Source organism: Lonchura striata, chromosome 9 (genome assembly GCF_046129695.1).
Source record: "Lonchura striata isolate bLonStr1 chromosome 9, bLonStr1.mat, whole genome shotgun sequence".
NCBI lineage: Eukaryota > Metazoa > Chordata > Aves > Passeriformes > Estrildidae > Lonchura > Lonchura striata.
Window position 1 is genome coordinate 11,272,491 of NC_134611.1, and position 27,540 is coordinate 11,300,030.

General features: G+C 43.4%; 1 protein-coding gene across 2 annotated transcripts in view; it reads left to right on the forward strand.

Annotated features, from left to right (window-relative positions):
• LOC110469882 (BEN domain-containing protein 5) overlaps positions 1-27,540 on the forward strand; it is an 876,525-nt gene that overhangs the window by 573,217 nt on the left and 275,768 nt on the right. The window lies entirely within an intron of this gene.

Genomic DNA, 27,540 nt, shown 5'->3' on the forward strand with positions numbered 1-27,540 from the left:
GCATGTGCTCAGTTTCCCCCCAGGTGCCCTGGGAGATTAGACAAACCTTCCTGTGATGTACATGGGATGGGATGCTCGTGCTAGCAAAGGACACCCTAAGCTTTAGTTGTTGGAGTTGTGTGGCTGCAGTGCCACAAACTGAACTTTACATTGGTGACTAAGGATGACAGATACCTCATGTAGAATTCACCTTTGTTGCAGGGAAGCAGTGGCAAGCAAAACATTTTTTTTTTCAAATGTTCCCTTTATGTTGGTTCCCAAAGCCATGAGCTTCTGTATTTAGTTTCTCATGCTATGGTACTGGCTGACTCCTCTGTGACTATATTTTGTACACTGCACTTCTGAATTTCTAAATAGAGTCCTGTTCACAGGTCAGTTATTGCTCTATACATGCCAAATATTTGGACTATGAATGCAATGGCCCATGCTTCTAGTTTGACTCTTTTCCAACATTATCCTCCATTCCTCCTTTCTGCCCACAAAACTCCCACTGCTGCATGTTTTGGGACCATGTTTTGTTGTGCACTTCCCCTCTCAGTGCTTTAACAAGTTGAGCAAACTTGCTGAGCAAACTCTCTAGCCAAATACAGAGAAATTCATCTTTAAACTTTCCCAGCAGAAAGATGGAAACTGGTGAAATATCCTTTTGGATCAGCCTCCTGTGTCAGTAGATGGTTCTGCTGAGAGGATCCCAAATGCCCAGCTCCTTCAGCAGTTTTTTTCACAGCAGCTGTGACACAAGTGCTGTCCTAAAAAAATTATATCTTCTTAACCTTGACGTCATTGCCAGTGGTTGAAAATCCAAACTGTCTATTTTTTAGAGTTTGTCTGACTTTGTTCTACCTGACATGACACTGATAGTGTTGTTTGGCTGGAATGCAAATGAAATGGTGTCATGTGCAAGCCACTCCAAAAGGTCAAAGGAAGGAAAGTTTAACATCAGTTTAGGGGGAAAAAACCCAACAAACGTAATTTCATTTTCTATGTTTACAGACTTCCAAATCATCTGTGATAGTGATGTAAACCAGCAGACATCAGTCTTTTCCCTACTAAAAAGAAGCATAGGTTGTCAAAAGTAATTTACCTTTTAAGGGATTCTGAAGTGTGAAAACATAAGTACTTACACAGGAATAGAGATGAACAAAAGGTAGGAAATACTTTTCATAGATGCCTGGTGAGGTCTGATTATTTGTGGCCTCATCAGATTTTTTTAATGAGAAAAGAAGGGTAATTTCAAGCTCTAAATCCAGCTCAGCTGTGAAATGAAGAAAAAAAACAAAAAAAATTGTATCTATCTTTATGAATGAAGGGGGAAAATTATCTTCCTGTAAAATAATCTAAAAGTCATGCTTATTGTGTGCTTGTGTGCTTAAAGCTCACAAAATCCTTTCCCAAAAGAACTTGCCTTCCTTTCACCAGCAACCTGGAAACAGAGAAGCTGTGTGGCAAAGGTTTCTTAAACTTGTTGCCTTGGTTGCCTCCAGAGCTATGAATCCTATTCCTCCTTCCTCTCAATGTAGTTTCCTGTCCATTGGAAAAACCTGTTTTGTTATATACATCACTCTTCTATCCTACATGAATTGCTAAGTTAAAGCAAATATCTGTTTGTTGCCAGTTTGGTTTTTGTTGGTTTTTTTTTGTTTGTTTGTTTGGTTGGTTTTTTGTTTGTTTGTGGTTTTTTTGTGGGGTTTTTTTTGTTTGTTTGTTTGTTTTTGGGGTTTTTTTGTTTGTTTTTTTTTTTTTTGGTTGGTTTTTTTTTTTCCAGGAGTATTATTTGTATTATTAGAAATTAAAGCATTAGCCCCAGGTTTAAAGTTTTTTTTCTCCAGCAAACTTTCATTCTGCCCAAAGCTTTCCCTTGTTGTAAGACTAAAAAAAAAATTCCAATGAACCTTCAGTTACTGCAATTTGTGGAGATCTGTTTTTCTGCACATTTGGAATTGTCAGGGACAGACATTTGTGCCTTTGTATGTACAAGAGCAAATGGCAGGAGTCAGAAGCTGATCTGTCTAATGCCGTCTGACAATGGGTGTGTGGATTTTACAGCACCCAAATCAGTGAACTATTCAAAGTTGCTGCACCAGATTAGAGCTTACAAAGCCAAAAGAGATTTTTGTGTCCCAAAGAGGGGAGGTCTGCCCTGCTCTGCCTCCCTGGTTTGGCCCCTCTGAGCTGCAGCCAGGTCTGGAGTGGGGCAGGAAAGGAGCTGTGGCTCTGGCTGCTCTGTGATGCTGCTCTCAGCTTTGCCCCACTGCTGCTCACACCTTCCAGGCTTTCCACTCTGTGCTGTGAGCTGGGGTAGATTTGCCTGATGTGGGGAGCTGTTTCTCAGCTGGGATTGAACAAGACCTTCCTCAGCACTGTGCTGGCTCTGGTGTCACTGTTCCCAGAGGTAGTACCTCTGTCCTGCACAGCTCTGTAGGAATGGCTGTTTGGAAATGTGCTGCTTGGAAAACACAGAAACCTGATTTGCTCATGTACACAAAAACTTTTTTGCCTTTCATTCTCTGTGTGGCCTTTTGATATTAATAGCTGTCAGATTTCCACTTCTTCACATTTTTTATCTGCTTTGTATATGCCATTCGTTATCTCTTTTGTATATGACAACAGCGTAAGGCTTTTGTTGTACAAATTTTTAATAAAAAAATCCAAAATATTTGAAAGCTAAAGCGGATATTACTTTTCCTATGGAGTATGCCACCTTTGATAGCCCAGACCTTTGATAAAGTGCATTGTAAGCCAGGCACTGTATTCAGAAAGTATTTAAATGTTTGGTGGTGGGTCTGGTTTTTTATAACAGATGAGCATTTTACTCTCAGAGGAGTAAACAGTTAGTAGGCATAGTGAGGAACAGTTATAATTACAGACAGTGCTGGCACATGACTTTCAGCCTTTTATTCAGCCCTGAGCTCTTTCAGGACTGCTTGGGTCTGGTGTCTGGTTTCCTTCTGACAGAAGGGTGGAGGGGCAGATGAGGCATGGGAGGTGTGAAGGTGTGGCTGTGGGGTGAGTACTGTGACAGAGGGGAACTTTATCCTTTATCCCAGATCCTGATGGGCTAGGGGCTGAGAAAACTCCTCCTGCCAGAGGTTCTGCACCTGCTCGTGAGCTAGGGCTGAGGCAGAAGAAGGAGGATCCTACACCAGGAAGGGACAGGGTTATCTGGGATCAGTGGCGGTTCCAGCAGTGCCAGCCAAAGCCCTGGCACTGTTCTCAGAGGTCTCCTGACAGGTTGGAGAGGTTTTGGAGGTGAAGGCATGACCCCCATGGATGCTGTGGGGAAGGACAAGCCTCGCCTGAGCCCTGAACTCTGGTGAACTCCTTCTCACTTTAATGTTTATCTTAGAGGCCCTGGGCTAGAACATTGCTGTGGCATTTCACCTCCTGGCCTGCAGCCCATCGTGATGCTTCTGCCTGCCCTTGCATCACTGAGCCTTGTTATGAATGGCTGGAGAAAGTGCCATTACAGAGCTGCTGCTGCTGGGGACACTCCCCAAAACAGCTCACAACAACACCCCATGTCTAAAAAAAACCCAGGCATTGCATGAATTTGCAGAGCCCTCGGTGTGCTGATGTTACAGCAAGATTTGGTGCTGCACATGACCCACTTACAGCCTGGGAATGTTTCCAGCTTTGCTTTTTTTCACCTAGAGATCCTCGCTTTCCCCTGTCCTGTCCATTTTTAAAAAGGAAAGAAAATAAAAAGACACAAAAAGAAGGCTTCTCTATAGCTGTGGCTCACATCCTTGCATAAATCCCTCTGTCATGATTTTCATATTGGCCTGCTTTTGTGTGTCTTTGTTACTTTGCCTTTCTGTGGGGTATTCCCAGTTCTCACACTCCCTGCCCTCAGCAGCTGAGGTGAATCTAATGCATCTTTGTGCACCTCTTTCCCTCTGTCCTTACTGACGATCTCCAGGAAAGTGCCTTTATTTTATAGACAGAAAATAATGAACAGGAGGGCAGAAATCATGAGCTTGAAAGGAGAAGCGTTGAAACTTTGAAAGTTTTTCCGGCGGTGTGGCTCAGGTTGAGCCACGGGGACAGGAAGGACGCGCCAGTGGGAGGCTAGAAAGTGATCTTGCTTTGTAAACAAACTGCTGAAACTCCTCACTGCAATGTGCTTGTGCCCTCTGTGACAGATAGGCAGCTGCCCACGCAGCCCTTGGCACTGATCAGGAGATCTGGGTCTGCTGATCAGCCGTGCTCTGGGAAGGCTGGGAGGGAGCAGAGCTGGGGCACTGAGAGGCACTCACTGAGGGCATCCTGAGCTTCACCTGGGTGAGCTGAGCACGTCCAGAGCTTCACCTGGGTGTGCTGAGCTTCACCTGGGTGAGATGAGGACATCTTGAGCTTCACTGGCTGTGCTGAGGGCATCCAGAGCTTCACCTGGGTGAGCTGAGCACGTCCAGAGCTTCACCTGGGTGTGCTGAGGGCATCCTGAGCTTCACTGGGTGTGCTGAGGGCATCCAGAGCTTCACCTGGGTGAGCTGAGCTCGTCCAGAGCTTCACCTGGGTGTGCTGAGCTTCACCTGGGTGAGCTGAGGGCATCCTGAGCTTCACTGGGTGTGCTGAGGGCATCCAGAGCTCCACCTGGGTGTGCTGAGGGTATCCAGAACTCCACCTGGGTGAGCTGAGCTTCACCTGGGTGTGCTGCCCGAGCCCATGCTCAGGGCAGTGCAGGGTGCCCCGTGGCAGCCGGGTGTGGACAGCTCCAAGGAGCTGAGAGCAGCCCAGTGGGAGATGCTGGATCCGGTGTAAGAGCTGCATTTAACCCCTACTTAGTGGCAGTCTCTCTTATCTCGTGGCACTGCTCCTGAACAAAACGATGCACTGCTGAAACATTCTCCCTAATGCACTTTTTTCCTACAGGATGCCCATTTTTTGCATTTTTTAAGCCTCAAGTAGTGCAGCCATACCAAGATTTAGCACACACACCCCCTGTGCTGAATGACTTAGAGCACAGGCTGTAATCTGATGCTGCACCTCGAGTTATGAATTTGCTAATCAGCACCTCTCCTTGGCATGGGCTTCTGGTTAGTGAGGAAATCCCATAACCTTTCTGTCTGGAGTTGCTCTTTAAACAGGGATGCTAATCTTAATGGACCCTGATGGTTGTGCTGTGCTGATTCGCTAGTTAATATTTTCAAAGCACTTTGAAGATGAAAAATGCTGAGTATTATTGGCCTTTTATCTTAAAAAGACATTTTAAAACATGGAGCTAGGGAAAGATCTGCATAAATTAGCACGTGTTGATTATGCTCTATCTTTCCTTTTCATCTGAATGTATTAACTAGCAAGAGAACTGTGAGAATTTGTATCTTTCCTTTTCATCTGAATTTATTAAACAGTAAAAGGACTCTGTGAATTAGTAATCTAATTTGAGCATCAAACCAAAAGCAAAATTCTTCCTGATCCATCTTGAAGATCTCTCACCAGCAGTAGAGTTTTCTTCCATATCTCAGGTTAAGAATGAAGTTTCAGGCTCAGGTCTTGATACTTTCTGGGCTGACAAGACTGCAATACAGAATTATTTTTCCAGTTCAGCCTGGAGGGTCAGTAACAATTCCACTTTGTAGCAAAAAAGAAACATGATGAGCATCAGTCTAGCCCAAGTTGCTCACCCAAATCAGTAATGTTGAACCTGGCAGTTTTCACTGATTTTGGAAGCAGGCTTTGCTTTAGAAACTGCAGTGATTTCCTTGGCATTTATCAGAGTAACATTAGTTCAGTCATTTGAATGTTTTTCTTTTGTAAATGTACATGATAATTATAACTTCTTGTACTTCATGAAATTTTATTCACTCTTGCAAGATCTTTTCAACTGTGAAGTGTAAGATAGTATTACATTGTGATCTGTTGGTTTTTTTTGCTTCCAAAATCAGGTGTTGCTAATTATAATAGAGGGTATATAGCACAAAAGCTAGTGAAGAATCCTGTCTTGGCTTCATTATTTGAGACAAGTTGCAGGTGAAAATTTTTTTCCTCTCCAATTTCCAATCCCAGGGTGAAGGGAGTTACAGATATTTGATGAAAATCTTTGAGGAATTTTAAACCTTATCAGCGACAGACTACAGCAAGATGTGGGGAAAGGAGACAGGCCCCTGATGAGCTGAGAGAGGAAAGGCAAAATCTCAGTTACTTAGAATGAAGTTCCAGAAGTCAGGATCTCTCCAGTTTGATGCTGGTTTCAGCTGCAGATAGATATTTAATTTTATGCAGCCACCAGATGAAATGAGAAAAAAATCAAAATGTTGTAGTTTGCTGCTTTTGTTTTAAAGTGTTGCAGCTCTTTAAAAAAGAAACAAAAACAGGGGGAAAACCCAACCCACCAACAGAGAATAAAAATTTAACCTTTGAAATGGTAGAACCTTCATTTAACAAAAACATTTTACCCGGACATCATTGCCACTGGTATCCCCAGAGAAAGGAGCAGTGGCTGCAGATATGGTGCTCATGATGCACCCTTAGGATGCGTGGCTGGAACAAGCAGCCAGAACATCATTCCAGAGTGCCCATCCCAGTTTCCTCCATCTGAGACCTTGAGGTGGCAACACAACCCCTAATCCCCTGTTAGCAATGAGACATTTCCCTGGCAGTGACACTCAGAAGGGAATATTGTGTATATGTGTACATTTGCTCTGCTGTGAAGTCCTCTTTTTCTTTTTTTAGTTTTAGAGTAATTTCCTCTCTGTGCTGTGGTGAATTGTTCTGGATGGAGGTACCCCCGTACTGTGAAATAGAAATTAAGCCTCATCTTTTTAACAGAAATGAAAGTCCTTGGTAGTCACTGGAGTAGCTCTGAAGCTCATCTGCCAGTCAGCTTGGTGTTGAAGTAATTAAAGAGGTCAGGCACAAAAATATCATGTACCTGGAGCTTTGCCAGCCTCTTTCTCCCATCTCTTATCATGCCCGTCCATTTGGGATTCTTCCACAAGCTTTGTTATATTCATCGTGTAGATTAGTGGTCTGCAACTATTAACAACAAACTTTGATGCTACAGAGTGGGAATTGCTTGAATAAACAATTTCACAAGTAAATGGAGTCACAGCTCTGAACCAAGAGAGCTCCAAACTTGTTTTAATTTACAGAGGTCAAAAAGTAAATGGGATTGTTGCTTGGGGAGGTAACTTGAGGAGAACACGTAGTGTTCCCTCACAACAAAGGGATGAAGGGCAAAAAATTTGATTGACTTCTGGAGTTTGGTTTTAATTGGCTTTATTTCTAGCATCACCAGCACAGCAAGCAACCTGTGTGAGCAAAGGGATGCTGGTTGGTAAAGATGCATATTTTTCTTTTTTTTTTCTTTTTTTTTTTGCATTTTTTTACCTTTTCAGAGTGGTTCACTACAAATTTTCCACAAGGGATAAGCAGGAGAGTTTGCTCCAGAAAACAGGAGACAGTGGGGCAGGAACTGCCAAAGGAGCAAGTCTGGGTCACTGTTTCTCCTTGGGTTTCCTGAACATCTTTTTTCCAGATGCCCTGCAGCTGCTTCTGAGAAAGCAATTTTATTTTGTTTATTTGCTTGTAGTCTGGATTATTTGTGCAGAGGAGTGGAGAGCCATTCCCAGGCACTTTTAATTGCAGAAGACTGTCACTTCCAGTGTGCAGGCAGTAGGGTTTACTGAACTTTTCCTGAGAGATTTAGCAGGATATTGGGAGATCAGTTAAGTGTCTGTAAAACATCTGACTCTTCACTCTGGATTTACCCACAGCCATCCTTTGTTGCCAGTGGTGACTGCCAGGATATTTCTGCCTGTTTGCCAGCCCCTTCCCTGCTGCCCCAGGGTGGTGGGATGGGGTGGTCAGACACTGCTGCTCCTCTGCCAGGTGGAGGGACTGGGCAATAATGTGGAATTTTGATGGAAATGTCACAGAGCTGTTGGGATTGCTGGAGGCACACAGGGAGGTACAGCAAGCACAGACCAAGCTCCTTAGAGCTCAGCTGCTGGTGGAATCATTGAATCCCAGGATTAGCTTTGCTCAGAGCTGTTGGGAATGATGGGCAAGTCAATCACTGACTTTCCTCCTAACCCCACCAGCTTCCCACCAATTCATCCAACCTCAAGGCGAGTCAGCGCTCAGAAACTTTCCTCCAGCAGAATTCCTGACAGTATTGCAGAAAGCTGCTCCTGATCTGCATCCTCCCTCTTTATCCTCTCACATCTCTGCCTCCAGCAGCTGAGCAGGAGCCAACACCTGAGCCAGGGTGTTGATGGAGCCGCCCCCAGCAGCTCCTGGGGCAGGAGCAGAGGTCAGCACGGAGGCCGTGCCTGCCCCTGCTGCCATCCCAACCCCTCCTGCTGCTCCTGGGGACCACGCGTGGCCTGACCCCGGGCACATGGCCTGGCCTGGCGGCACCTCCTGGAGGAGCTGTGGGATGTGGCGTGGGCACCTTCCATGGACAATGAAAGGTGGCACAGATGGCGGTGCCTGCGATGCTCCCCGCGAGTCACAGCACGGGACAGAAAATGAAGTGATTGTTTGAGGTGGTGGCACGCGTAGCTTCAGGTGTTGGTTTAATATTCAGCGTTCATGCTCGGTGAGAGCTGGGATGTGAGCTTTCAAATGTTACTCCATGGCTGTGCATCACTGCACTTTTTATTTTTCTTTGTTTTTCCTTTTCAGGGCCTGACAGATGGTGATGTTTAGATTAAAAGTAATTTCTTTATTAAGCCAACACCCGTGTTGTCAGTGATTTTTAACAGGAGCTTCGTTTGTTGAAACAAGGCTGTTGTGCAGCTAAAGTGTCTAAAAAGGATAAAGGGCTTTAGAAAGACACCGAAGAGAAATCCGGTGTCTGAAGACCAAGCAGTGATAGCCACATGTGGGGCTGGCAGATCCAGATTCTGTGTCTTTGCTGTGGTGAGGGAGACCTCAAGGGCACCATGAAGCCTTCCCTTCCAAAGTACTCTGATTTTTGCACTCCTAAATGAGGCAAATGATCCAGAAATTAGCAATGGGAATTGTGGACAGGCTAAAAGTGGGTTGCTTTGCCCATACTGCTTTCCAGCCAGGTGTTCCACTGGATTGACCATGGATGTGAGCTGGGTGCTAGGGGCAGCCTGTGTGAGGGGAAAAGGCCAGACCACTCAAGTACGCAAATTCCACCGAGGGGTTGGACCAGCTTCTGACCTGTGGGTCTCCCGAGGAAGGACTTTACCTTAAATCATGTCCCCCAGCAAACAGGGGATCCTGGGGGGGTTGTGGTGGGCAGGAGGTTGAGAATCAGAGGCAAGAATGGGGGTCTGCTCTTGGTTAGAGTGCAATCCAAAGCCTGTGGAGGAAGTGCCAGCCTGTATGGAGCTGTGGATACCGTCCCGTGGGTCACTTCTGCCACTGGTTGGTTCCCTGCATTCCCATTTTCCTATCTAGTAGTTTTCAGGTAGTTTCTGGAGGAAATCAAAATTCCCTGCAGGTCCTATGGGCAGTGGCCAGTGTGGTTCCCTGTCTGATGGCACAGGCTGTGGCTCAGGGCTGCCTTTGGGTTTCTGTACAAGGGAGATGGATACTGGGGCCATTTGTAACATCAGACCCATTTTGTGGGCTAAAAACATAGCAACTAGTTAGTTAGCTTGGAGCTTTCCACCCAGCACTGTGCTGTGACATGGTCTTCTTGGGAATAAAAATGTCAGTCAAAGGAAACCAAATTTTAATTCTGCCATTGAAAGCCTTTTTTTTTTTTTTTTTTTAATTCTAAGTTCCTATGGGAAGGAGATAAACCTTCAAAAAATGAAAATGCACTCTCACTAAAATTATTCTGCTTTTGGGGTCACATTTTAATCAAAACCATACCTGCCTTCAGGAAAAAAAAAAAAAAGTAAAACTGATTGAATTTAATAACTAAAGGAACATAAACTGTCTGCTTTGAAATGTATAATCTCACATGACATTTATTTCATAATGTGATCAAATCATATATGTTGTTATGGGGACAGTCTTTATTAAAAATGCCATTTATTTTAACAAGTGCAATAAAAAGAAACCCATATTTTTTATTGTGGTAGAGAAAAAAATTGCTATTAGTCTGCTTTCAGCTAAATGAAAACATCTTTCAAGATTTGTTCAAAAATATTTAAATAAAGTGCTGTGGAATTCATTCATTTGCTGCCTTCCAGCATGAATTAAATTATCTTAAATACAATAAATGATATAGAAGAATTTGTTTTGGTTAGGGATATCCTTTGCTGATGAAGAATGAGATCATTTAAATATAACATTTTAATATAGGGCTGTAATTATGTCATTGAAAGCCCAGTTTGCTCTTAGTGAAGCACAGAGTGAGCTCTGCAGCTGCAGCCAGATCTTCCAAAAGGCACCAGAACCAGGGGAATGTACACTACTGTTTATTACAGCTGTCAGATTTGCAGATAAAAGGTGAAGATGGTATTCTATTAATTAAAATTCCATAAACCAGACTAAAAGATAATAAATGCAGCTTGGTTCAGTGTGGGAGCAATGCTCATCTGAAAACACTGAAGATTCTCCTGTTCCCAGCCTTGCTGGACTTTATTAGGAAGTAGGGCAGGACCATAAAGGAGTTAGACTTCATTCACCACCTCACAAGTAAGACTCGGGGCCCTAACGAGTCGATAATTAGCCTAATGCCATGAGAAGCACTGAGAAACTAAAATGTGTGTAGCCACTTAATGGGAGGAAGGGCCTTTGTTACCAGCTGGACAATGCAATCTAATGGTTCTTTCTGCTTTTCAGATTCTGTGGGGAAAAAAGCCCACCTCTATTAGTCATTATTTCTGCAGCTTTTTTGTGCTTTTTCCCCTCAAAAAGCCATGGAAAAGACCTGGAAAAAGACAGTTTAGCTTCAAACATAATTCCATTTATGGAATATGGAAAGTGGAAGATAATCTGTGGATGTGCTTAGTCTGTGATGTTTCCTTGCAGTAGTATTTGACATTTCTAGCCATGTAACTTGTAGCTATACAGCTTGTAGCCATATAGCTGTTAAAGAAAGGATCTCTCTATCCTTCCTGCTGATCCCTTCTAGGTCATGTTATTTGACCAATATTAACCTAAAGCACCCACAACAGCAGGCTGTTTCCCTCCTCCCAAGGCTTTCCTGGAAGTATTGTTCATGTTTTGTTTGCTTTTGGTTTTTTTGCTTGTTTGGTTGATGTTTTTTTAAAGTTGTTTTGTGGCTGTTTTATCCACTGTGGTGCTTGTACTGTCCCAAAAGCAATAGAGCTCAGCTTGGCTTTCCACTGACTTCCTGGGGTTTCTCTAGCAGTGTCCTGTGAGCTTTGCTCTGACAGTCCCTGCAATCTCCTGGAGCACAGAGGGACATGGACTGACTTGATTCTTGGCAAAGAAATTAATGGTGGGTAGCATTAGAGACTTCAGGATGAAATGCTACAACCAAGCTTCTTTCTGAAGTGCCTAAGAAATGCTGAACTGTAGTTTGGGTCTGAAAGTCAATGAACACTTAATGAAGTTCCACGACAGCAAAGGATGTTTAGGTCAACAGCGTCCAACCAAACAAAAATGTGACTGTCATCTGAAAATCCAGAGGTTTAAGGATCAGCCCTAGGTCCCACTGTTGTTTACTCCATACCTACCTAGCATAGGTCTGTTATAGGTGGAGAACTAGATCTAGATATGGTAAACAAATTGGTGATTTCATCCATACGTTTCCTGTTTCCCATAAGGAAATAAGTTTATTAGTCATCAAAGGGGCTGCATTTTCCACATTTTATCTATATAAGTCTGTTTCAAGAAATAAGAAGCATGGTAGAAATACTCTTTGAAAGTATAGAAGTACCAGCAACGCAGAGTGGTGCCCTGGAGTGGAAGTGTTTAAAGTGAATCATGCTTGTGGAGCTGGTTTACCTAAACTCATTTGAAATCAGCAGAGTGACAGGCCCAGCACATTAAGTGATGAAGGATTGCTCCGTTCGAGGCACCGGGTTGGACTCTGCAATCATTTCCTTCTAAATTGGTTGTAGTCCCCTTTCAAATTGTCAGAGTTGTTTTCTTCTGCTTGGTTGCACTTGAGAAGCAGGTGGACAGCAAGGTGCTCGGGCTTGTTTGATCCACACGCTGCTGTTCAATGGGGAGAGGAAATCAAGCTGGAAGAGATTTCTGGTGTGGCTGCTCCGTGGCTGGATTAACAACGAGGAGCTGCTGCAACCCGGGCAGGAGGACATCTCTAATTCTGTCTTTCCTAGGGCATATTAAAGAAGACAGTGATGCATTTAGCTCCTCAGTGCCAAGAATGGCAAGTGCCAGTGTGACACTTAAATGTGTAAAGTCAACCACCTCTGCATGAAACATCAGTTTGTTGGTTTTGGAGCACAGAATGGTCTAGTTCTTGAAGTACAGGAGATTTCATTTATCTAGCTCCCAAATCACTTTGGGAGTTTCCACAGGTCTGCTTTCCCATCAGCCATCCCTCAGGTTCCCCCATCTGAGAAAGGGTCGGAAAGAACAACTTGGCAAGGCTGTGTGGCACAATTCGCAGCAATCTGCAAAGAAGTTTTGGTTTCTTGCATGCAGAATGAGGGGCACACATCACTTTTGTCAAGCTGTTCCTGTGTTCTTTTGCTGCACTGGGCAATAACACAAAAGATGCCAATATGCTCTCTGTGTTTGTTTCCTTCAGAGCTTCTTTTGCAAGGACAAACTCTGTCTTATTTGAAAATTCACCTGAGGTTTAGGCCATAGGTTGTGAAACAAAATGAGAGTGGAAAGAGAACATTTCTCGTCAAATGGATTTGTGTTCTCTCATAATGAGAAATCAGCATCCTGCAAAATGAATTTGCAGAGAAATTCCTTGGAGCTGTTCCTTACAGCTGTTTTCCTAGTGAAAGCTTAGCCTGATTTAAGGAAAGGGCACCCAGGCAGTAATTTGAGTAGCACCTCTGCAAAGCTTCTTTCATCACTGAGTCTTACAGGGCACTTCAAAGTTATGGCACGAGCTGTACAAAGCATCCAGGTGCACCAAGAGTGAGTGCTGATATCCTTGAGCCTTTTCACTTGTCTCAGTGACAGCCTTGGTGGAGAGTAAACTCTCTTGCCTTTGAAGGAACCTTACAGAAGCCATGGCTCCTGATGCAGGCAGATTCTAGAAAAGATATGCACATCACTGATGGACCACTTCATCTCCCAATTTGTGTAGCAACTTGTCACAAAATGTTTCTTCAGCATCTTTGTCCTTCCTGAGACCAGCAGACTGGGTTAACTTAAACGCATACACAGAATATTTGGATTTCTTTTTGGCAGATTGCATGGCAGTGCCAGGTTAGGAAGCCTTCCACTGCTCTGCAGCACCAGAATTTTTTTATGGTGTTCCCTGCTAGTGGCTTCCTTTCTCTCACACTTTATACGAATATAAAATGTGGGAAAAAAACAACATGACTCATAATTCTTGACAAAGAATAATATAGGGCTGGATTTTCCTTTAAAATCCCTCTACCCACAGATCTTATGAATTGCAATGGCAAAAAATTGTTAAATTGCTTTACATTTGGGAAAACTCAGTTCATAAAAAATTGCTAACAATTTATTTTTGTACTACATGGTTGACATCCTTCTCTCTCTCTCTTTCTGTCTCTTTTCTCTTCTCCTCTCACTCTCTCTGCTGGTAATATGTTTTTTTTCTCTGCATGTCTGCTGAGATTCCAAGAAAAACCCAAGTGTGTCATACAACATTGCTTTCTGATTTGCAAGTTAAATAGTTTACATAGGCAAAAATGTGGAGCAATTGGAATATTCCCTACCCAAACACTTAGGGACTCAAACTGCACATTTTAGCCTGGCAGGCCTCCACTGATATTTTTAGCTAGGAAAAAAAAAACCCAAAACATTCTGAAGTAACAAGGAAAGACAGATCAGATCTAGGGAAAAAAAAATAGTAAAAGCACTATTGGACATGTTTTGTGAATGTTGCAGTTTTGGTGTTAGTTTACACCATGCCCTGTGTGTTCAGGAGTGCAGCACATGTAGCTTCTGAAAGTTGAGGCCCTTCTGAAATGCCTGTTCCCAAGATGGGGTTAGCCTTCTTGCTGATTGATTTAGTCTTTTGGAAACAGGCAAACCATCAGGAGCTTTCTGCTCAGAGAGATTAGCATTCATAGCCTGCTGTTTTTTAATTAAAAAAGCCATTTAAATACAAGGGTTGGGGCTTCTGCCAGCAACCATTAAAAACACTTGTTTTGTAATTATCCCCCAACCCCTTTTTCTATTTAATTCTTTTTTTTTTCCTTTTTTTTCCTCTGAAGTCCTTGACAGATTCCTCCTGTTCCATCTACCTGCTCCTGTGGCTCTGCACCTCCCACCGAGGTCAGCAGCTGGCTGCAGGTCTGGGGCCAGCCCTGCTGCAAGCAGCTGGCAGGAGCTGTGGGAGGGATGTGCTCCACATCCCTTTCCCAGTGACAGAGTTCATCCCCTGCCTCCTGCTTGGAGAATTAGGGGCACAAAGCCCAGCTTTGTCACCAGGGCAGGACCTTGGGGGCATTGTCCCACCTGGACTTCCCCTGGTGTGAACCTGGCTCTGCCTGCACACACAGGGACCTGCTGGGGCTGGCTGGGAACTTAAATAGGTCTCAGCTGGTTCTGCCAAGTGGCAAACATGGTGTGGCTGTGCTGTGGGTACCTCTGCCTGTCTCTGCTGTGGAGATTGGCATGTGGGAGCTGCCCAGACATCCCTACCAAGGGGCTCTGTTCATGGGGGTTTTCAGTCAAAGGTTGGAGTTGATGATCCTGGAGGTCTTTTCCAAATTTAATGATTTTCTGTAGGGCTTGCTGAATGCTCTGTATCACTGGGTTCTACAGCGACTCTGATTTCTCCAGGTGTTATGCCTGTGCTAGATTTGTAGCTGTAGATGTATAATATATATGTATTCAGGCACGTGGATGCTCATTAAAAACATAGTGACTAACCTGAGCCATGGCTGCCTTTTTATTGCTCCTGAGGAGTTTACAGCTAATTGTTTTTGTTTTCCTAAGTCTTCTTGGACTATGGCCTTGGGCTAGTGCAGAAAACCTGACCCACAATATGAGCATCATAATTCAGCAGCACTGTTTGCATACAAAACCTCTAATATTTTTACTGCTCTGGGGCCATATAATTTTATGGGGGGAAGAGATAATTCCTGTTTTGGCATCTGACAGGTGATGCCAAGTCTTCAGTTCATTTTCATTTAATGTAAGAGTCTCACTTGTGAAGTTTCAGCCTGTCTTGATCCTGTTTTGTCCCTTCTGCTCCCTCAGCCCATCTTCAGCTCCGTCTCCTCCCCCTGCACCTTCAACCTCCTTATAGGATGTTTCATTACTGACACCCCCATGCACATCCTTCCAACTGCTCAAACCATGGAGGCAAGACTGTGTGTGCCTGGCTTGCCTTGGTGCTGCAAAATGGAGAGGGAAAGTTGAGGTCTGGGGTTTGGTCACCCCTGATGTAAACAAAAGGTGCCCTCTTGGCTGCTGCCTCCCTTTTCCTTCTGTTTTTTGCTGCCTTTTCACTGCCTTTTCCTTCTCCCTAGCTGCAGTCCTCTGGTTTAGTGTTACTGATTTGAAAATACCATGTGATGATAGTGCTTTTGACAAAATATTCTGCAGTTAGGAACAATTCCTTGGGCAGCCTGCTGGTATGAGGTTGAAGGCCTAACCTCCTCCAGCAAATATTTTACACCAGAATGATCTCGATTTCATCTGGCTGAAAACATCCCACTGTGGTCCTTGAATCTCAAGAAATTTTTCCCCCAACAAATCCAAACAGTTGTATTTTACACAAATTGATAGCAAAATAAAGGACCAGCCCCTCATCTGCTTCTAAATGCACACTTCTAGATTTTCCCTTAAATTCTGATAGCAGTTTTCAGTTATATTCTCCAGATAAAAATGATCCACGTGCTATTTTACAAATATGCAAATACCACTCTCATCTGACTTACAGGCTGCACAAAAGCTTAGTGAAAAATGTTGGAGAAACATTGAGGCTCGTAAATGTCTCTATTCAAATTAGTGCTTAAAATAATCTTCAATTTGGGGTAGAAATGCAATAAGACTAGAGCAGAATACTTTTGAAATCCCACTTGAGGTGATTATGTAAGTTATGACATATCTACTATCCAGTTTAGAGCCCATGGAGATGTTTTCATCCCAGGGGGACTTTTTTTGAACCAGTATTTCCCCTGCTGTGGTAGGCCAGTGCTAATAAACACCACCTTACACTTGCAGCATAAATGTCAGCAAAATAACTTGTTAAAAAAAACCCCAAACATTGATTTTCTTGTTTGCATTTTCATTTTCTTTGACAGACACCAAGTGAATGAGTGCAAACTCTTAGCCTGAGGGCTACAGAGGCAATGGAGCAGTGGCAGGGAGGACCAAGCAAGGCAGGTGGCATTTACTTGGTCCCTGTGTGGTGCCAGGCTGGCAGGGAGCACAGGAGGGGAGCAGTGTGAGCACCAGCTCTGCCTCCAGTGACTTCTTACAGGAGAAGTTGCAGGGGAAGGGGTTCAGCTCATCCTGGGGGTGACTGGACACATACTGGGAGTATCTGAGAGCGACTGGGAAGACATTCTGTACATCATCCCCCATACTGGGGGTGACTGGGAGCAGCTGGGAGCACGCTGGGAGCAAGTGGCATCCTGCTGGGACTGACTGGGTTGATCTAGGAAACAATTGGAACCATGCTGGAGGCAGCTGGGATCATAGTGGGAGAGATTGAGATTATACTGGGACCATACTGGGAGTGCTGGCATGTGACTGGGATCAAACTGGGATCATATTCGGGTTGAAAGGGAGTGACTGGGTTCATACTTTGGGGTACTTGGAGCACCTGAGAGAAACTGGGATCATGCTGCAAGCCAATTGCAGGATCTGGGAATGACTGGATGCATGCTGGAGGTAACTGGGATATTCTGGCCATGACTGGGGGATCATACTGGGATGACTAACACCTTACTGGGGCCACTGGCAGGGCCTGGAAATGATTACAGACATGCTGTGGGTAACTGGGATATACTGGGATTGTCTGTAACCATACTGGGCTGACTGGAACCACATTGGGAATGACAGAAGTGACAGTCTGGGCTTGGCTGGTGGGATCCAAACCACCAAACTATGACACATGGGGGACTCCAGCAGTGTCCTGGGCCCTGCTCCCCTCCACAGGGAGCAGCCAGCCCCACATTCACCCAAGAGGCCACGTGCTGGTTGTGCACCTGCAAAATGCCATATCAACATGTGCAGCACTTGCTTCTTCAACACCCAGTGAGCAGATTTTCCAAGTGACTCATTCCCTGTGCCAGGCCAAGATTTCTGATGCCAAAGAGAGAGCAAAACTTTGCTGCTGTCCTAGTAGAGGTTAATGCTGCTCTTGGTGTTCTTAAAACAAGGAAAGCAAGAACAGCAAAGGCCAGAAGTAACCAGACCATGAAGGGGAGATTTTTGACTCATGATTCAGAGTTTACAGAAGTAGCTGTGCCTGCCAGATCACACCTGTTTAAAGCAGCTGGATGGGCCTTAAGGTTCTTTATTCTTAGTACTATTTTGCTGTCAGGAAACAGCCGTGAAAGCCAATAGCAAAGCGTGTGTCTGATCTCATCTCCTTTCAGAGCTGATTCTCAGATAGGATGAAGGCTTTTTGCTGCTTTTGGTTACTAGATAAGCTCACATGCTGAGAGCTCTAGGTGGATCTGAAGGATCAAACCCTGTTTATAATTCATCTGTGCTCAAGGTGAGGCTATGTGATAGAATTTCCATTTTTATAAGTTTGCTTTCTTAAAAAGAAGAAAAAAAAAAAAAGAAAAGAAGAAATGGAAATACACCAAAGAGATTTGTTCAAAGAGCCCCACCTTAGGAAATGGCAGAATGAAGTTGGTTTTGGTCTCTTTTCTGAACTCTGGCAGGATGGTGTTAATAACCTTCTTTTAATGTAGATTTTCAGCATGCAATACATGCAGAGAGGGGAGTGTGCTGTGTTTAACATGTCTGTAAATGCCAGATCTTACAAAGCACAAAGTCAGACTTATGTGGGCTGACAATGGCTAAAATCCTCTTCTTTCTTTGTGTCAGTTATATTGTGAGTTCAGGGGGTTTGTACAGAATTTCAGATATTGGTTGAAGATGTTCATTGGAGAGGGCTGGACCAGGTGACCTTCAAAGGTCCCTTCCAACCCAAACTAGTCTGTGATCTTGTGAATCCATGTTTACAGAAGTGCGTTATTAATTTTGTCTTGCAAAAGGCAAAGTTGATCATTATATGAAAAGAGCCATTTGAAGGGGACTTCTAGTTGGACCAAGAGAAGGAGCAGTTTGTGAGGGGTTGCCACAGGGGTTACCATCTTATTCTGGGATACCCCAGACCCCAAAACATTGTGGGATTTCCATTCAGGCCTGGAGAAACGCCCCATGGCCTGTAAGGAGTGAGAGGTGGTGCAGCCTCATATTTTACTATGAAGAACAGAAGATGCTCATGAAAAATAATGTACTGGTGCCAGATCTTAGCACCTTGTGGAAGATGCTGTCACCACCCAAGTGATTTTCCTGTACAACAAAAGTCTGGGGAAAGTTGCCAGTGCCTGTTACATTGAGCAATGTAAAATATGCGCTTTTCCTTCTCGCTGCAAACATTTTTGTGTAACGTGAGATGCCGATCTGTCTGAAAGCCATTGATGGGTTCTGTGCCATCTCATGGGAAGAGTGAAGCAGTATTTTAAGTGATATAGTCATATAATATCTTTGTTTAAAAACATAAAACTCTAACTGCCTTAACACTCCGCCACAAAATTCCGCAGGACATGTGAAACACAGCACGCTGCAGCACTTAGTCTGTGAAGGATTCCCTTGTCACTGTCAAAATTGTTTTAGAAGTCTAAATTAATGCATAGCACTGCATTTATTAAAATGTGAAATAATCATAAATTTTTCATTCTTTGTACACTTAAGCTAATTTTCACATAAATGAAGCACTTGGCAGTTGAAATTCCACATATGGTTGACAGTGATGTTTGATGTCAGAACAATGCCCTGAGCTCCATGCAAATTAAACATATTTTAATTATTCGGGATATCCATTCTTCTTTTACAGTGTGTCTAAGCAGAATATTAAAAGGAATTTTAAGTGTAATGTATTGTCAGCAGCTGACTCCATCTGCCAGGGTGAATCCTCCTGCCTCTTCTCCTGCTGAAAGGGAAGTGACCCAAAGTGAAAATCAGAAAAAGCACAAGAGAAAGTAAAACTTTTCTTAAGCTTCAGATACTGTCTGGCTTAAGGGGAACAGACTGGGACTCCCCCTCCAGCAGTGACCTCTGTGGCCACAGGGCAGAGCAGAGGAGGCTCTCCAGGGCAGGGAGCTGAGCAAGAGGCACATGTTGCTTTTTGAATGGGGACTCTGGAATGGGAACTCGAGCTCTCACTATTGCTTCCCAGGCACCAGGTTTCAGTTCTCTGAGACAAAACCACTGGGTTTCCATCACAGTGATGATGTCATTGCTTGGGCAATGCCATGGTTGGCAGTAATTGCAATCCCAACCACGCTCCTGGCATGCTGGGGTGATCTGGAGCTGTGCATTTGTCTCACTGTTTTACAAAGATATTTAAGAGATAAAGATCTGGGCATCCCTGAGTTTCAGTTTCTCCTTCTCTGTGATCAGCATCTTTATGCCAAATGTTTTTACAGCTATCTAAAGGCAGCTAACTGGACCCCAAATTTCATGGGTGTGGTTAGGCGTTTTCAGTTTCCCTCAAGAAAATGAAAGTAATTAAATCATCCTAAAAATGCCTATTTCCACATCAGTTTAAAAATGTTTAAGCAAGAAAGAGAAAAAGAAAAAAAAGAAAAGAAAAGAAAAGAAAAGAAAAGAAAAGAAAAGAAAAGAAAAGAAAAGAAAAGAAAAGAAAAGAAAAGAAAAGAAAAGAAAAGAAAAGAAAAGAAAAGAAAAGAAAAGAAAAGAAAAGAAAAGAAAAGAAAAGAAAAGAAAAGAAGAAAAGAAATCCAGCCTGGTATCTCTAGGGCACAGTTTGAAGGGTATCCCAGCCCTTCTGTTCCCTTGGAACTGAAGGGTGTTGGCTTGAGCTCCCAGTTAAATATCAGATTTCTAAGTAACAGAGGCAGTTTTAGCAGACAAAAATAAACAAAGGCTACTAGGCTTCAGTTTAGACAAATTAAAAGTTTTTCTTAACTTTGGCTAAGTGCTGCCACACAACCTGGAGTGGAGAGACTTTCTGAAAAGTGGGATCATGCATACCCCAGGGTCTTGTGCAGAGCATTTGGGTCAACTCTCTGTAGTGATCTGAAGGCCTAAGTCAGTACAAGCAATAGTTAATTCTTTATCACATCTGTTGTTGTGGGACTGTATATAAACACTGATTATTGTTTAGGAGCACTGGTTTGCTAGGCCGCTTAGAATTTATTTGCAATTTTAGTAGTACTTGTGATTATTTTTAGACATAAGTACATTGGTCTTAAGAAGCTGAAAGCAAGTAAACATGTAGTTAAGTGAGGAATTATGGTCTTTGATTATCAATTCTTCAAAAGAAGAAAAAAATTAGTTTGAAAGAGAAAAAAAACACCCCCAGTGGAAATTAAAAGGGAAGTTCCAAAATGCCAAGGATGTTTTGCTGAATTTCAGCAGCAGCCATTGATTCTGTCCTGTATTTCTTTAATAAAGTGGATTGCTTGAAAAATTAATCAAGCTTCTACTTTCCTTAGGATTACTTTCCCTTTTGCTTAAAAGAAAGACACTTTTGCTAACTATAACCTGTGTAAAACGTTACCATTGTGTTCAGATGCTTTGTTTTTCTGGAGGTGGGAGGATCCCCTGGTCACGATCACAGGCATTTGACTCAGTTCTTCTTGAAATAAAGACAAATCCTTGAATCTCACTTGTAGATTCTGTGGTGGTTGTTTTGGTTTTTTGATTTTTTTGGGTTTTTTTTTTTATTTTAATCATGTCCTCTGGGTAAGTTTAAATCTCTGACCCCCTCTAGCTGCTGTATCAAAGAGCTTCTTGACTCCTTGCCTTCTTCCCCTCCACTGCAGAGATGAAGAGTGAAGTTCTGAGAAGGTTGGGGCAGAAAAACTGAGGAAGATTTTTTGGCCCAGAGGAAGAGGAGATGAGAGCAAAGGCATAGAGCCAGTAAGCTTTAATAGCTCAGGAGTCAAAAAGTAGCTAATAAGCTTCTAGATTTTATGAGACAGACACCTCATGCCGTTTTTCAATCATCTTCTTTACCGTGGAAAGGCTTTGGGTTTTGAAATGGGGATGTAAGCACTCCTGTAAGTTCTGGCTCCCTCACCTTGCTCCCAAGGGTTTCATGTGGAGGATCAGCTATTAAAAATGTACGGAAGCACCATTAAAGATGAAAAGTAAAAAATTCTGACACTTTAAAAGTATTTTTTCCCCTTTCTTAACTTTTCCTGTTTCAGCTTGAGGAATGAAAGCTTCAGTGCACTTATTAGCTTCCCAGTTAATGATGTCTTGAAACAGGAGTGTTTTGTTTTGCCTTCCCCTGGCTCATCACACCCCCTTCTCTTTGGAGAGTGGCCACAGAGTGAAGATGAGGAAAGAAGAATGCAAGACTCATTTCTGTGCTTGTTGGTTGTTGTGAGCAGATAGACATTGAACTGGCTTTTTTCAACTCAGTCCTTCCCCTGTGTGTGTTCCAAGTTTTGCTTTTTTGGCATCTTCAGACGTGGTGGGTAGTGTGCTGTTCACAGGCAAAATGTGCTTGCAAACTTTTGTCAGGCACCTCAAAATGCAGATATAAACCTCTCAGAGATTGTCACTGTTCCCTTTCTTGTTCTAAAAACCTCTACCACCTTCTCTATTTGTGTTCCTTCAATAAAGCAGATGTAGGAAATAATGTGGACCATCAGGTCAGGTTCCAGCAAGAAGTTTGCAGTTAAATAATGTTGACAAGTACCAAATATAGGACATGCAAACTACAGCTAAATGAGAATACTTATTTCTTGTTTCTCCCTGTGGTGTTTGTAATAGGTGATGAGACTGGACTAGAAGGCTTGGGAAAAACAGGCCTCTGTTTTGGGACAAGGTGAGAGTTAAAGGTATTCAGAGAAACTGGTCTTGCTTAAACTGTCAAAAGGTAGAAATACTTCAGAATACCTGAACATTGCACAAAGCTGCAGAAATACTGAGTAGCCCTCTCTTCTCAGTAAGGTATTTCATATATTCTCATTTATAAAGAGCCATTCCTCAAGTAGCCATCAGCTCCTCAGAATTAGATGTGGATTAGGTTGGTTTGTGTGTGTGTGCATGTGTATTCTTCTTCTTAAGCTGCTGAGTATGAATCTGGTTTCGGAGACAGGTTGATCCAAGGTAGTGTGGGGAAACAGGGACAGCTTCATAAAAGAGGTGGCAGATAGGCAACCAAAGAATTGTGAATTTGTCTAAGTTTTAGAAGTTAAAGACAGGGGTTTGACTACAGTGTTAACCCTGGGTGCACATAAATGCAGAACTCTGAAGGAGAGGGAGGTGAGTTGATTTATTTGTAGATAAAAGGGCAAAGTGAAGCCAAACAGAGCAGCAGGACCCATGTAAACAGAACTCCTCCAACCATCTCCTCTGAATAAAAGCCCAGCCAGACCTGGCACTTGCTCAGGTGATGAGACAGAGCCCCTGGGGCTGCTCTCCCAGGGCTGGTGGAGCTGCCAGCAGCCTGGCACAGCCAGACCAGCAGTGCTGAGGGGCTCCCTCCCTTTTCCACACATTCCCACCACCGCTCCAACCCAAAGCAGATGCTCCAGCAAATGAGCAGCCCTTTGCTGTGCCTGGAGGTTAATAAGGTTAGTGCTGGGAAACAATGAGCAAAGCAAATTGGTTCTGCACTGACTTGTGGGGGTTTAACAAGCACTGGGGACAGGTCGGGGCTGTTACTGAAGAGATTGCTCCAGTCTAATGAATTGGTGCTCACAGCAGATATTGCTGGGGATGTGGCATCTAAAGATGGATGGAATTGCATCCCTAGGCTTCCCTGGCTTGAGTTGTGTTCCTCCTCTTGCTGCTGCTGCTGCTGCACGTCACCAATCATTCCATTAAAGTTGAAGAACAGTGTCCTGAAATTAAGGAAAGACCTGTAAATGTGGCAGGACAGCTCATAGTCCCCCTTAGCTCCTCACGTACAGTAACAGCTTTGGAGAAGGCTAGGGGATAGGTTTCAAGTGTTGAGGGGGAAATTCCTCTTTTTCAGCTGCTTTTCTGACATCTAGGAGGGGTGAGAAGGAATAAGAGGGAGGTCAGGATATGTAGAAATAGCACACACAAGTTTTCATAGCATACTCTCAGCTGAAATATGACCTCCTGTACTGACTGGTTGAAAAGCTGTGCAAAAAAACCCCTTTAACTGTTCCCTTGTGAACATTTGCACAGGAAAGGAGGGATTCTTTTCTTACCTAGGAGAAAAAAGAAAAGGGAATAGAAAAAAAGAGGAAGCATCAGGAGCCAAAAGAACCATTTATCATCTTTAAAAATAAATTTTCATTTTTACACAAAACTTAGCAAAGCACATTTGTTACCTTAATAGGAAAGCAAGCAAGATCCTGGATGTTGCATTCCTGGGAGAAGGCCATGGCATCAACAGGGACTGCTGCAGTGAGAGTTACCCTCCAAAAACAGGCAAAAGGCCTTCAAAAAAGGCAAAAGGCATGTCTTTTGGTTTTGTCAAACCCACCACTGTTTGGCCACTTTGCTAAAATGAGTGGAATTCCTCCTTTGGTGGGCTTCTGACTGCTGCTCAATAGGATTAAATTAGAACTGGGATTCTTCTAAGAAAAGGTCTGGAATCAATTGCAGTATTGATGCTATTCCAGAAAAGAGAGAGAGCCGGCATGAATTCAATAGGCCTCAAATAATGCCCAGTGCCTTTCACTGCTAAATGGTTTCTGAAAAAAAGAGTTTTTTTCTTGTCTAGGTCTTTAATTAATCTTTCTTCTTGTAGTCTTCTGTCATCTCCAGAACAGTTAAATGTATTGCATATCTGACTCATCCTACCCTGTATATCTGGATTAAGAGTCTGGCATATGCAGAAAATGTTTGAAAATATGGGGGCTGGAGGACTGAGCCAGGTAAAGAAATTCACCTGTCTAAAAATGCTTGTGAGTGCTTTGTCAGACTTTCAAAAGCTCTAACATGGCTGAGTTAATTAGTAGGAATCAGATGACTTGAAAAATATCCCTTGGTCCCTTGTCTGTACCATTAGGTCTGTGAGAAGTAATGAATGTTTCAAGATCTGGACCAAAAGGTCTGTGGAAATCTAAAGAAAATACCCATTGACTTCTGTGTCCTGGACCAGACTTGGGTAACTGGAGGAGGATCTGGGGAGCACATGTGTGCTGGAAAGGATGTGCTGCAGGCCCTGTGCATCCATCATCTGGGTTAATGAAAATTGAACCAGAACACAGGTCAAAACCAGAACTTGAACCCAGCATATGGAAGTGAAAAATTTAATGTTTGGCGTACAAGGTTAGGATGAGTTGGCTGAGAGAGGGGATTCCAAGACCTTGTTGTTTCCCCCCGTATTACTGAAATTCCTTGCACCACTCTGGTTTTCTTACCATCACTAATGTTGATGCAGGATAATTTACAGTGCCTTTCAGGTTGGCAATTAAAGAAGCCAACAACCACACAGTCAATTAGTGGGGAAACAACAATCAATAGAACATACAATGAGCCCTAACTAGCAGGAAGACAATTAAGACACTGGAGATAAAACAGTGACCAGTGACAAGTGCTAAATCTCTTGCCAGGCGCGTAGGTGAGAGGAATAAACTTGGGCCCCTGGGATAGCTGGGTTCTTCCCATCGCCTTTGCCATATCTATTAAGTCCTCAATTATTTGTGCCATAGTACAAGTCTTCATTTCCATCAGGAGCTGAAGTAGCAGTGGGAATTTGAGCCTTTACATTTCTGCGAGCTCCATTTTGATCTTTGCAGGTGCTGCCTGGTCAGCCAAAGCCTCCTGGTGCCAGTGGTTGTTCTCACCTGCCCTCAGGGCCATTCAGAACAGTGGGGGTGAACTTCAAAAATAGTGGAACTGATTTTTCAGGGCGTGAAGCTCTTTGGACTCTTTGCTTTGGCCCAGTTTATCAACATCAGTTTACTGTGGGTTGTAGTGTGGAACTTTTAAGGAAGGCCATTGCTCCGAATTCCATTGGGTTTGCAAAGAGCAAGAGAAATGCCTTTGGGCTGGCACATGGCCATGGAGAGAGGTGCTGCCTGTTGAATCTGACAAGGCTCATAAGGGTTTGCTGAGACAGGAATCATACGGCAAATTACGCAAGTGTTGCCAAGACAAAAAGATTTAATGTGCTGTGGATCTGCCAAAGGCATCCCAGACCCAGCGGGGGTGGGGATGCTCTGAGGGCTGATCTTTTAACAGCAGTATCCATGTCTGCTTGACTGATCTGCTGTGGTCTTGAAGAGCAATAGAAGGGTTTAATGTGCAACAGCAGCAGAACTGCGTTTCCTTTCTCTTTGGTGCATTAGTGGTGTCATTCATAAGTGTTCCTGAGTTACCCTGCCATACTGTACGAGTGAAAAGTGCACAAGTTCATGAATAAGTTATAACCTGAACGCTATTAATAGTCCCACTGATTATATGTTATGGCAACCCTCTGGCTTCTCCCCCACCCTCCAGCTTAACTCTTACGCTGACTGTCAGGAGCAGGGCTGTGAAAATCCTTCCCAGCAGTGCTGTGAGAGCTGATCGCCCTTCTGTGGGTGCTGCTGAGCTGCAGACCCCACGTGAGACTTTGTTCTCCTTCAAAGGAGAGTACCCCTAGATGTTGTCAGAGCCACTGGTCTTCGTTCAGAGTCACTGAAGGTGTGTTTTTCCAGGGCAGAACCTCCATGTTTCATTCCTGTTGCTGCTGAAAGGCAGCTGGTGCCAGGTTTGCTTCCCCTCAGCCAGGGTGGCAGTGGTGTTTGCTAAGGTTGGTGTTTGAAGCCATTAGGAGGTGTCAGGGGGTGTTGGTGGAGCATGGCTGAGACAACTTCATTCAAGAGACAGCAGAATATGTCACTTCCATAAAACCATTAATCTTCTAGCTTCAAAATACTTGTTATTAAGGACAAGATAAGTTGGAAAAATGCTACCTGGGCTCATAGAAGTGCTTTCCTTAAGATTACAGGGGGGTTTTCATTCTATGATACCAGTGACATGTACAAGGTATTTTTTGCTGCTGACTTGAGCTCCTGAGCTGAGCAAGTCTCTACCTTTCTCCAGACCATAACAAATACCTCCCCACTCCAGCAAAGTCCTTTTTCATTCCCTTTGCAGGCACAGGCTTTACTCCTCCATACCTTTTCCATCTGCACCATTTATTTCTTCCATTCCATCTCCAAGAGCAAACTCTTGACACACACCAAGAATAAGGCTTTTTAAATTGTTACAAACTCAATTTTCATATTTAACCACATCAGGGTAATTCCATGGAGCTGGAATGTAAATTTGTCAGGTGCTATTTCATCTTTGCCAGCCTCAGCCTAAATGCATGGCCAGGCCAGCAGGACAATGCTTGAGATGGTTACAACCATGATGTAATTCAGCAAAATAAACATATTGGTATTACTGATTTTGAGCTTGAACAGCTTCGCAAACTTTTAGAAAAGATATTTTTGACGACCACTCTCAGAGGTGGGGACTGAAAATTTCCATGTGCCACGTGCACCTGTGCAATCAGAAATCTTCAGCAGCTGAAAAATGATCCTTAATCCCATTACTGAAGAGAACACCTGCACTGAGCCATGCTGGAACTTGCTGAGAAGAACAGATAGATTTGCAAATAGGCAACAAGTGAATTGATATATAATAAGAAATTGTTCATGGAAGAGTTTATGAAAGTGTGATGATCCCAAACTAGAAAAACCCTCTTAAAAAACAGGTTAGAATAACTTTCTACATACTTTCTATATGTAACCTCAGACTTCCCAACTGTATGTGTTGTGTGAACAAGATTGAACTTTGTTCCTTCCTTATTAACCTAAAAAAGGATTAATTCTAATTTTGTGGGAGAACAAGAGATTGTTCATTACTGATAAAAGGTGCATTAAAGCTGTATCTAGACTTACAGAAGGGAAAGTGGGGAATTTATCCAATATTTTAAAACACATGCCCCACAGATTTTCCAGCACCATGGAGAAAAGCTTTATAAACCAGCTCAGATAGATGGAAGGCTGTGATAGGTCTTCAGCTGAAGGCATTGCTGAGATATTACAGTGATAGTCATGTTAGAAAAGATGATAGATTAGATGCAGCCCCACTGGAGGGGGCATGTGTGCACTGACTGCTGAATACTCTGTGCACATAGAGATACAGCTCTGGAGCCATCACTTAGCAGCTCTGAAATGTCTGTACAATTTTTTATGCTGTAATTTTGTATTGTTCATAAATATTCATAGGAACTGCTGCTTTTCTTGATCTCATTGTAGTGAAGCAGCACAGTCTGTTGGTTAGGGAAGGAAGCTTGGAGGCAGTCAGAGCTCCAGACTTCTGCCCAAATGCCACTGGATTCCTGGGTGGCTGTAAAGCAGGCACTTAACCTCATCATGCTCCAGTCTT